This window comes from Protopterus annectens, chromosome 11.part0, assembly GCF_019279795.1.
Source record: "Protopterus annectens isolate FY-2018-M chromosome 11.part0, PAN1.0, whole genome shotgun sequence".
NCBI lineage: Eukaryota > Metazoa > Chordata > Ceratodontiformes > Protopteridae > Protopterus > Protopterus annectens.
The window spans coordinates 1,287,706,160-1,287,718,789 of NC_056745.1; positions in this window are offsets into that span (position 1 = coordinate 1,287,706,160).

Sequence of the window (12,630 nt, forward strand, 5' to 3'; positions counted from 1 at the left end):
CTGGTACACACCTAGGAACACCTGCACCTATGGACCCCAGTACTGACAAATGTGTCAATGTGCATTGCTGAGAATAACAGTGTCTGTGTGTTTTTAAACCTGCAGTTGATCATACCCTGAGGGCTTTCTCACACACTACACTCCCCATTGCCATATTTAGAAATGGCTGCTTCTGTAATGGACATTAAATGTAACTTGTTACACTCTTCACCCTACGGACTACCTGTAGCTTGCAGTACCAGCACAATACTGTTGTACAAATGAGTAGATAGTCATGGGTTATCCTATGATTCCTGTCAAGTGTGTGTGTGCGTGTGTGTGTGTGTGTGTGTGTGTGTGTGTGTGTGTGTGTGTGTGTGTGTGTGTGTGTGTGTGTGTGTGTGTGTGTGTGTGTGTGTGTGTGTGCGCACAAGTTTGTATATTTGTAGGAGACACAATTCTGAGCCCACATTCTCCAAATACAATACATGTGGCCATACATTATAAGGTATAGTGATGTTGCTGACATTAGGAGAGCCATGACAAACCATCACCCTACTATCCCTGTGGCATGAGCAATAAATGTATATCCCTGTAGTAGCACTGATGAGATAGACAAGGGGTTGTATTGCAGTCCTGGTTAATGTGTGATTATGGGTATGTCAGAGTATTATCATGAGTTTCAGTGAGTAAAATATCCAATGTGGAGTGTGGGTGCTGGATATACTGTCTTTATACCATGGTACCCCCAGTACATGTCCCAAGGTCCACTGTATGAGGACCACTCTCACCATCATCCATTCAGATAACTCAGAACACTATCCAGCCCAATGATGCATGTGCTGTGTGCAAATTATCTGTAACAGAATGGACTTACTGACAAGGTGGTTAGCACTGATAAACCCAGGTCTCTCAGATGGTCTATGACTGTTATTTGTTTGTCAGTGTGTATATGACAGTATGTCATGCTATGTATTGTTCATTAACACCCAGTACATCCCCCATTTCCATACTGTATAAGGCCTGGTGATGTTCCTCACTTAACAATAGACTCGGGACACACCTCATCCTAAAAGCTGTGTGGTGTGTGCAATTAAGGCCAAACACATTAGTAGCAATAAGTGCTTTGGTAGGGGTTCTACTCTCAGTGTTGCCAAGTAAATGTGTGTGTATGTGACAGGATCTACTTCAGTTTGCAGAAAATACATGTCCCCGGAGGTCATCTGTCTGAGAACTGACTGGCCAATGCTAACACTTCACAAGAATCATGTCATGGAAATTCATTCCGTCAAAACTAGTAGTAGATGTGTAAATGCCCTCTTCCCCACTGTATAGCTGTACAGCTATACTGCAGTTGGTATATATACTTGGTTGTCGAAGTTGTGGACACAGCCACTCTCATTGGGGTTATTGTTGTGTGTATCCCCCCACTTAGTCTACTGTAATACTGTGCAATTTATGTTAACAGGTTAAGTAGTTGTCACTCACACTATGTGCGACTCTAAATCACCCCGCACCCTCCAAAGTGTAGGGCTGTGCCACCCACATCGGTGCACCTATGTTTACCAATACTGGGATTGCACTACATTAGGGAAGGGAACATATACCCTGCCAGTACCATCGTCAATGACATTAAAGTAGCAGACTGATTATTTACTGATGTGATGTTTTGTCTATTTTGTCTTGGTGGAATTACACAGGCTAAAATGGGTTCACTGCAAAATTAAGTACATCCATGTGTACAGTATTCTCTGTGTATTGCATCAACACCAAAACCTGTGTGTGTGTGTGTGTGTGTGTGTGTGTGTGTGTGTGTGTGTGTGTGTGTGTGTGTGTGTGTGTGTGTGTGTGTGTGTTATACACAAACATGTGATGTGTGCCACCCAGTACACTTACCATTATCCACTGTAGAAGGGCTGCTGACATCAGCCACCATGCACTAATCTGTATACATGACTCAGACCTATCATGCATGTGGCACATGCAGTAACTGTTATACAGACCTGTTACTTGTGTTTAGCTCTACCCAGGATATGACACAGTCAATGTGTCACCAGAGTGCCACACTCCTTGTAGGAAACAACAGAAGACCAACATCCTGCTGACACATAGACAACTACAACACAAACTGAATACATTATGGATACCACTATCAGTCAATGTTAATAACAGCTATAATGCATCATGGCTGGACAGCTACACATCCTGACATGTAAGCATTAAACTTTCCTGCTGAAAACATGTTACACATCATTTCATTGTACATCTTAGTACATTCACCCTGTGCATAAGAACCATATTAGCCTGGCCCTGCATCAATGTTATGGATGACAGGGATGTGGCGCAGGTGTCACCATATGCACAGGGTGTGTTGTGGGTTTGCCAGAGACCTAGGGAGAACCATTTGGTTGACATCATGTGTGTCTGTTAGGGGGGTTTCGTTATTAATTGGGCTGTGCAGATGTGGTATTTGTAGGTTTCGAGGTGCTCTAGCTGTGTTGGTGATGAGTGTGTGTGTGTATGTATGCATACAGTTCGGCCATGTGGCTACCCTATACAGGAGTTTGTTGGACAGCTGCAGACTGTACATGGCAGGGTGTGCAGTTCACCATCTCCAGCCATGGCAATGAGAAATGTGCCTGCCAGGGATTCCACGGGCACTACCGAGTACAAGGCCAGATATGGTACTCTCCCCTGATGATGACAAATGTCCGCTGGATACTGATCCCTGCTGGGAATGGCCAGGGCCATGTGGCCTGCTGTGTTGTGGTGTGGACATCACGCTCCCTGCAGTGCTGGTGCTGTTACTGCAACTACGGGAGCGGCTCTGACTTTTTGCACATCCATGTAGGCCTCCACCTGTTGGTGTTGCTCACCTACGTCCACATAGCTGTCGCCTTTCTCCCACCATATGCTCTAACATAGACATTGTGCAGTTGAGGATTCCCACTATCTCACCCAACCGTTTATCCAGGGCCTCTGCAAAATAACAGTGGGCACCTGTGAGATCTTGGATGTTGTCAATAACAGCAGAATGACTTGCCCTCTGGAGCCTCAGACCCTGTCTGGTATAATATTCCATACATGCCTGTGCGTCCATGAAGGCCCGAAACATGAATCTGGTGACACCTGCTCTGGCACTTCTGCCAAGGGCATGATGGCCAGCAGCCCTCCTATGAGCACCCCTGTACACCTGCCTGTGTGGTACCTCGCTGGTCATCTGGCTATGCCTGCTGTGTACAGACACACTTGCCATAGTCATCACACTACCCTGTCCCATGCTACCACCTGCCAACTGTCCCTCATCTATGGCCAGTGGTGATGGGGTATGTGTAGGCAATGTGACTGTGTGCGGGGATGGGGTGGATAATAGTGGGATGTCAGCCGATGGTACAGTTTCAGCCTCTGATAACCCCATCTGTGCCTCACTATACCTATCATCATTGTCAGAGTATGTATGGACACTAACATCAGTTTGCCTGCAGGAGGGACCCTGATCAACCTTGCCACCTGTGAAGGGAAAACAGAAAATGTACTTTAAGACCTGTACGTCATTGCTTATCTCTACACACACACGCATACACATACACACACACACACACACACACACACACACACACACACACACACACACACACACACACACACACACACACACAGACACTTTACAGGTGCGGTGGCACAAAGATATTACACAGACCTCTCATTACCCATCTGTCAACATGCTTGACATATGGCACTCAACTGCATGCACTGCAGCTATACTCAATCCCTGTTACTAACATTATACATCTCTGTGATGCATGAGCTGTCTTATTAGGTGATGCCCATTCCCCTGGAACACACTGCACCCATGTACACAGTATTGCTGTGCACCTTTTCAGCACCCTGCCATGTACTGTGACCTACCTATGAACCTATAAACCTACCTATAAACCTATAAAAACCTTGATAAGTGGATGGGTGATAGGAGGTTCACCCCTGGGATTATGTCTGGGTACTGCTCAATGGAGGGGCATGAATTTAACAATACATGGGTGGTGAAAGCCAATACACTGTTGGCTATGCTTGCTTTGGACGTCGGGCTGATAGCCTATGAACCTATGAACCTATACCTCACAATTGTACACACCATTGCTGAATGTGTATATGTCTGGCAGTTATGTTTGGTCTGTTGTTCACAGCCTCTATGTGTTTGTCTAACACATACCTGAGTTGATATGAGGACAGATGTCAAGAGTGAATGCCTGATGTCCGATTTGCAGATCTCATCATTAGCAGTGCATGTATGAGCAAAAAATCCAAATCTACTGACAACCCTTAAAGCTTACTGTGGCTATGAGGAGTGTACACACCCTTATTGACATGTCACCCTCTTTCCTGATATGCCATGGAGCCACAATACTGCATATGTTAATATTACACACACCTGGTATGTGACATATGACATGTGCAATCAAATGCAGTATCAAACAAATGTGTTAGTTCATAGGTTCATAGGTTGGTACTAGGCTATTGGTCCTAGGGCCTATACAAGCCTAGCCACAACAATTCTCTGGATATTTCTTCCCACACTATTTATTTCCCTCAACCCCTATTTAGCAGGGCAACTGACGTGATCCCCGGGGTGAATTTCCTTTCTCCCATCCAATTGTCAAGGTTCCCTTTCAAGAGGGCCAAGGAGGTGCTCTGCTTGACATGTATGGGCAGTCTATTCCAGAGTATGGGGAGACTCTGGGTCAGGAACCTATCCCTCCAGCATGTTTTGTTTATTATGACAAGGTTTAGATCCCTGGAGCATGTGGCTCTGAGGTATTGGGATTTCTTTAAGTGTAGCATGTCCAGCAGCTCTGGGTTTGACATGGCCTTATATGATAAACAGAGATCACCTCTGAGTAGATGATATGTGACAGAGTATAGCTGGAGTTATTTAAGGTGGTCAGCATAGGGCATTTACTTTAGGCCTGTAATTCTTTTAGTGAAGTATTTCTGTGGCCTTTCCAGTTGTTCCAGATGTCTTGAGAGATACATACCAGACGGGGCGTTGTATTCTATAATGGGTCTAATGAGGGATGAGTACAGTGGGACAATGACCTCTTTTTATCTGGATGAAAAGCCCTGAGTGATCAGGTATGCCTCACAGAAGGATTTCCTGACTGTTGTGGCGATGTGGTTATTGAAGGTGAGACCACTGTCCACCTGTGTCCCTAAGTCTCATCACACTTTCGGTGTTTAGTGTACTGCCACCTATGTGGTAATTCACAGGTACGTGTTCTTTTCCCAAAGGGGATAACTATACATTTCTTGGCATTGAGCTTGAGCCCATGGCTCTGACACCAAGCATCTGTTTCTGTAAGGCCCTTTTGTAGAGTATCCACATCATTTGGGGATTCAATAATGGCTCCCTGTTGCTGCCATCTGCGAACTTTGTTAGCCAGTGTCCCTTAGTGTTGGCCTGTACTTCAGAGAAGTAGATGCCAAACAAGACCGGTCCCAGGACTGAACCCTGAGGTACTCCACTTGTCACTTGTCTGGAGCTGGATTTGGAGTCAGCTACATTTACAGTGTGTGTTCATTCAATAAGCCAGTTCACAACCTGTCGAGTGATGTAGGTATTAATGCCTAGCTTAGTAAGTTTATCTATGATTCCAGAGTGGTGGATGGTGTCAAATGTCTTGGCACGGTCCATATAGGCTGTGTGGACTGCCTTACCCACATCCACGTCTTTGGAGATTGATTTGAAGACGTCAATCAGGTTCAGGAGAAAAGATAGGCCCTTCACGAACCCAAACTGGGTGGGGTCCAGTGTTTGAAGGTTGCCAATATCTTGTTTATAAGTTCCATGATAATACATTCCATGGAATTGCAGATCAGGCTCGTCAAACTGATGGTACGGTAGTTCCTGGGATCCAAGGTGGATCCCCCCTTGTGGAGTGGGATAACTGTAGCTGTGTGCCACTCAGTGGGCATGAAGCCTGAGGTGAGGGTATGATTAAACATGACAGTTAGGTGAGGTGCCAGTTCGTTTTGTAGTTCATGTAGTACACAGCCCGGGATGTCATCTGGTCCTATGGATGCTGTATTCTTAGCTTTTGAGAGTTTGTCTTTACCTGTGTGGCCATTATTACCGGAATTTGGCAATCTTCTGGTATTGAGATGGGCCATTTAAGGGGGTGAGAGGGGGGTGAAGTTGGCACTGAATCAATCTGCCAGGATATTGGCAATATCCTTGGGATAAGTATATTTAATGCCATTCTGTTGTAGCTCAGAGCAGATCTGAGCATTGCCATTTAGCTTCTTGACATAGTTATAGAATGCCCTGTGGTTGTCTTTGGAATGATTGGCAATTTTATTTTCATAACTAGCTTTAGAGGATTTTACGAGAGATCTCAGGTTCTTAATGGGGCTGGTAAGGGAATTTTTTGATTTGTGGGATTTTCCTCTTTTCTGCAACAGTTTCTTCCTTTTGTTGTAAACTTTGTTTATGACAGGGGACAACCAGATTGGCTTCCTTTTTTTGGAGGAGAGCATCTTGGTTCTATTTGGGATGGCACGATTCATGCATAAGTGGATGTGCTTGTACAGTGCCTTAGTGTAGGACTCAGCAGTCGAACTTTCAGTTCCCATCTGCATGGGTATCATGAAGTTTGTCACTTTTGACTTGAGTAGCATGAAGTTGGCTTTGGAGAAGTTTTTTATGGAGGTTTCCTTATTGGGGAGTGGGAGTTGGATGTGGATGTTTAAGGTGATTCGATTATAGTCTGACCTGACCAATGAGGGGGTGACCATAGGTGTGGAGCATCGATTTCCCATGTTGGTAATTAACTGGTCTAGGATATTGGAGCCCCTGGTGGGATTAGTTGATCCAGGGTTTTGGAATTTATGAATTCCAAGAACCATTGGGCAAAGGTGTTGGTACACGAGTAGTTTTCCCAGTTAATAGCAGGATAGTTGAAATCACCCAGTATTAGGGTGTTTGGTTGTATCTTAATATTTTCCAGTATGTTTAGAAAGGTGTAGTGAGAATATTGGGGCATGGTGGGGGATCTGTAGCAAGCTACAATTTGGACTGCAGTCTTACCTAGTGTTAGTTGCACCTGGAGAATTCCAGATGCATTGTGTTGGGCAACTAGCCTGGTGGTGTGAATATCCTTGGTGAATATGGACACTCCTCCACCTTTAGTGTTTCGATCCTGGTTTGGTGGCTAAAAAGTGTGGGAAGAGTTGTAGTCTGGTTTTGCAGGGGTGCTCTTTGGAGCCTTGAACCAGGTCTCAGTTACTGCACAGATATCGATGTTCTCCATTTTTAGGAGTACCTTGAGAGTGTGCATTTTAAGATTTAGACTTCTAGCATTGAGTAGCATTACCTTCACATTTTGCATACCTGCACCTGTTATGGTGGTGGTTTTGCCCTTTGAACTTTGCCTAAAAAAGGCACTATAGAGGAGGCAAGAGCCTTAGCCAGTAACCTGAATCCTAGGGGTGACACGTGCAGACCATCTCTGGCAAAGCATCGTGGTCTGTCGATCATGTCGTCCCAGGCAGACAGATACTAGATCCCATTTGAATGACACCAGAAGCTTAGCCAATTGTTGAGTTCAATCATTTTGTCCTTATATTGTGGTATCATTCTGGGCAAAGGCATGATGCTAATCAGGGCTAGGGTCATACCTGCCTGGGTCACACGATCCGAGAGCTCTTCCATATCTCTTTTCATGTAGTCCATGGAGGTACGTCTCAAGTCATTCACTCTAATGTGGACAATGACAGAGTCATATTTGTACTTGCTGTGGAGTGACTTGAGTGCATGTGTTATGTGGCAGATCATGGCACCCGTCAGGCAGCTGACTGTAATTTTTTCCTTGTTCAGCCCAGTGAGTGGGACATCAGTGTGCCTGACTATAGAGTCACCTATGACTAAAGTGTTAGGTACATTGTCTTGCCTTAGGGGCTGTTGCTGGGTGGCACACTAGTGTTGTCAGCTATGTGACACTTTGGTTGCGATGGGTGTTTGTTTGCATTTCAGCTTCGGAGGTCCTTGTTTTCTTGGGCTGGTTACAGTTAAGAGCCTCCAGATATGTGGATTTAGTGTTGCTATCAGTGGGTGTTGGTGGTGTGAGTTTAGAAGGGCTATGTGTTGCTTGAAGTGTAGTATGGGTGATAATCTTCTCCTCTTGACTGTCTAGCACAATCTTGGGTGGAGAGAGCTTTGCTTCCAGTTTGGCTATATAAGTGCATCTCTCACAGGTTGTAATGTTGGGTGGTAGGAGGAGAGGGTTGTCTATGTACATGAGGCAATTGCTGCATTGCCCCAGTATGCCCAGATTCACCAGATGGACATTATAAATCACCAGAAGCTGACCCTTGAAAATTCCTGGTTTGGTGCTTTTTTGAAAAGTACAGGAGCTGTTTTCCCTTCCCTTAGCAGATGTTGACTGGGATGCATACAATATGTGGTTTGTATAAGTTTGCAGACCCCTAACATGATGGTTTGTTACAGCACCTGTTAAGTGAACTACAGCAGTCACTATTCCTGGAAGGGGTATACTTGCATGGCCCATCTTCACTTGCCATTATTTAGTCACCCCACCATACAAATGTCCCCCAATTCTGCGAGATTGCAAGGTTAGCTCATGTGCACAGCACTTAGAGGTCACACAGTGCCTTCACTATTGCTGTGGAGTCAGGGTTATGTCTGGCACAATGCATGAATTTGACTGTGTTCAGATACAGCCATTCTTAGCGGGCTTTAAATGTATGCTTCAATTCACTATTGTGTTTCAGGATGACCTCAGCCTTTTTGCAGATACTTGACAACTATGGGCCACACATGAGTGTCATTTTGCAGTGTCCCAAATTCAGAACATCATGTCTACTGGCCTAGTACCTGCTAATGAACATCATATAGCGCTTTCAGACATCAGGTCCACACAATGAACCTCCTTCCTCCACTGCTGCACTGGTCTGCCTTGCTACAAAACAGAGCATCACATGTAGACACAGCCTAATATTAGGGGGGATATATAGGGAAAGATCATAGATAAGCCTATTACAAACCTATGAAGTTTGTGCATGATACATTTCACAGCAGCATGACTGTTCTGAAGGTGGTGAGTTCTGACACTCATGTGTCTATCATGACTTCATTGCTCCCACCTTCAGCTATTTCCCAGCCTAATCTACATGTTTGGAGGAACAGAACAAACACTATGATGGCTTACATCTTGTCATTCTGTGCAGATCCGCACACTTGACAGGTATGGCCCACTGCCCACAGGGCCAGATGCTATGTTCAGAGCAGCTGTTCAGCAGGACATCATTACAGAAACAAATCTTGATGTTACATATAAATCTTTCAACATCATCTATCCCATTATTACAGACCACGCACTACATTCAATTACATGCATACATGCTTCACATACCTGTTTTATTACTGTGCTCTTTTCAGTGTATTACTAGGATATCTTCCTTGGTTGGTGTTTTTATTTTTTGTTTCTAGTAATATTTTTTAGTGTTAATGTTTTTTTCTCTCTCTCTCTCTCTCTCTCCACTACAGGGATCGAGCTGGTTTGAATAGGTTGCAGCATGGCTTTTGTAGGTGATGTTCATGATGAGGTGATGACCTCTGCACAAATTGGTATTCCCCACTTTCAAATTGCATTCAGCCAGCTGTGTAGTACTTCCAATAGCTAATGTCATAGCAACCCACTACTGTAAATGACTACATCATGTGCATGTTGCCCCTTCACCTTCCTTGTATGGAAGTCATCCTTCCTGTGTGTGGGCAGCAATGTTACATATAGAACATTCTGTGCAGATCCGCACACTTGACAGGTATGGCCCACTGCCCACAGGGCCAGGTGCTATGTTCAGAGCAGTTGTTCAGCAGGACATCATTACAGCAACAAATCTTGATGTCACATATAAATCTTTCAACATCATCTATCCCATTATTACAGACCAAGTGCTACATTCAATTGCATGCATACATGTTTCACATACCTGTTTTATTACTGTGCTCTCTTCAGTGTACCACTAGGATATCTTCCTTGGTTGGTGTTTTTATTTTTGTTTCTAGTAATATTTTTTAGCGTTAATGTTTCTCTATCTCTCTCTCTCTCTCTCTCTCTATCTCTCTCTCTCTCTCTCCATTACAGGGATCGAGCTGGTTTGAATAGGTTGCAGCATGGCTTTTGTAGGTGATGTTCATGATGAGGTGATGACCTCTGCACAAATTGGTATTCCCCACTTTCTAATTGCATTCAGCCAGCTGTGTAGTACTTCCAATAGCCAATGTCATAGCAACCCACTACTATAAATAACTACATCATGTGCATGTTGCCCTTTTACCTTTCCTGTATGGAAGACATCCTTCCTGTGTGTGGGCAACAATGTTACATACAGCAGACAGTAATACTTCTTACAACAGGACTTGCGGGCACGGGCCAAATACATGTTTGCATCAGGTTCCAGACCTACAGACAGTGTGAGTATTGCTGTTATATGCATTGAATACTGCTGGCTTTACAGGGTTTGTGTATACATGCTAGTTTTGCATGGAATGCAGTCTATCTTCATAGCTCTCAATTGTGGGCCTATCCATATGATCATATGATAGCCAGAGGATCGGCTGTTATGTTTTGTCTGTTCACCACACAGGCCTTGTGTCTGACATATCAGTGGCATTATCTCCGTTGATTGCTATTGGTAAATGGCAAAATCCATTTGTGTTTCTGACTTCATATTCCTGAGTAAGGGTATGGATCAAGCAATCCTGTAACACCAGCAACTTTCACAGTATATAACAGCAATATTGCAAATATGGCCCTGTGTTCCATCCTCTGTCCTCCACATATATACCAGGCTTTGTCCAGATTTCATGCAGTAAGAGTATGTTAGGTAATGGCCTATCATTATTTAGTGCTGGCATTGCTGTTATCATCCCAGTGATAATGTGGACTCCCACACAAATTGTGGAGTAGGGTCCATATATATAAAAGCAACAGCTGAACAAAATGTGTGTGACCTTGTACAGTCCAGAGGTCAGTGTATGGAAAACACTGTTATATGCCCTTGTAGGACATTTTATGATGGAGGGGTATTAAGTGCTTTTAACCTAGGCTGTTACTACATTTGAGGGATATCAGTAGTAAGAAACATTAAGGTATATGGCTGTACATTTTCATACATTTCACCATGGGAAAAGTGGTGGGCTACAGCTTACTGTCTTACACACAGTTTTGCTTGTCGGTGTGATAATGACATTTTAAGTTAAGCATTGTTATGTAACAGATACATTTACATTCTGACAACTAATACTTTTCCCCTAGGAGTTGAGTAAAGAGGGTAATTGGAGGCTGTTGAACTACATCTGTAATTAAGTGTTGATTGGTTTATATCCTGAAGCAAGTTTTTTTTTACTGTTGCACTACTTGAAGGCCTTTAGCCTGGACAGCAAAGTATGTTATGTTTTTCACATTACTGTATAAAATGTTTTGTTTGAGAGTTGCATTAATCAGTTATTATGTATTCCAAATACCAAACTGCTATAAGAAATGGCATAAACAACTGAAATAGTAATCAAATAAACATTCCTATGTATGCAAACTTGTGTGTGGTGTCATGTCCTTTGCATTGTGTGTGGGTATATGTTTCATGCAATAATTCTCATTTGTAGGAAAGAATCCAACACTGGCCATTGTAAAGGTGGCAAATGTAGGAATAATGGCTGTTTGACAAGCTGTGCATCCTCTATATATACTCTTCTTATACATATCTATAAGTAGTAATATCTATATATGTGTATATGTATATATACATACATATATATATATATATATATATATATATATATATATATATATATATATATATATATATGTGTGTGTGTGTGTGTGTGTGTGTGTGTGTGTGTGTGTGTGTATATGTATCACTGAAATGTTTAGTGCTTCCACATTGTACATTCCATATGGTAGACTGACTGTTCTGCATGATATGTTACAGATATCATCCTGATATCTTACAGCTGAGATGGCTTACTGTTAACTGGTTGTGGGTACATTGTGCAGGGGTCTGGGTTCAAGACTTGCAAGTGCTGGCTATTGTGTTGCAAGCCATATCTGTTCAGCTCTGGAGAAAGGGGAAATAGCAATAATTACAACAGATCCCTAATTTGGGCCTCTTCACCCCAATTAACAGTGTGTTTGGTGAGAGGTTCACAGTGTAGATCCAATGTGCAAGTGCAATACACATTTATATATATATATATATATATATATATATATATATAGTTTCACATCAGTATCACGGAATACTGAAACACCAAAACAGAAACTGCCAAAACCAGAAAGCCAATGTTTCAGTATTCCGCAATACTAAAGTGCAACATAAAAAAAACACTACATACAACTTTTATGAAGGGGGGCAAGCCCCCTGCACCCCCACACCCCCTTACATAAATATACAATCTCTGAGATCATGCTACAGTGGAGGAAAGGGAAATCTCCCATTCTGCACCATATGATGAACCTCAGAATGGGAGATTTGCCATGTCCCCACTATTGTTCAATCACGGGGAAGTGATATTTAAGTGAGGCTGACTGCAAAGGCCCCCCCCCCGAAGAAACAGCACTTTTCTGAATTTAAATC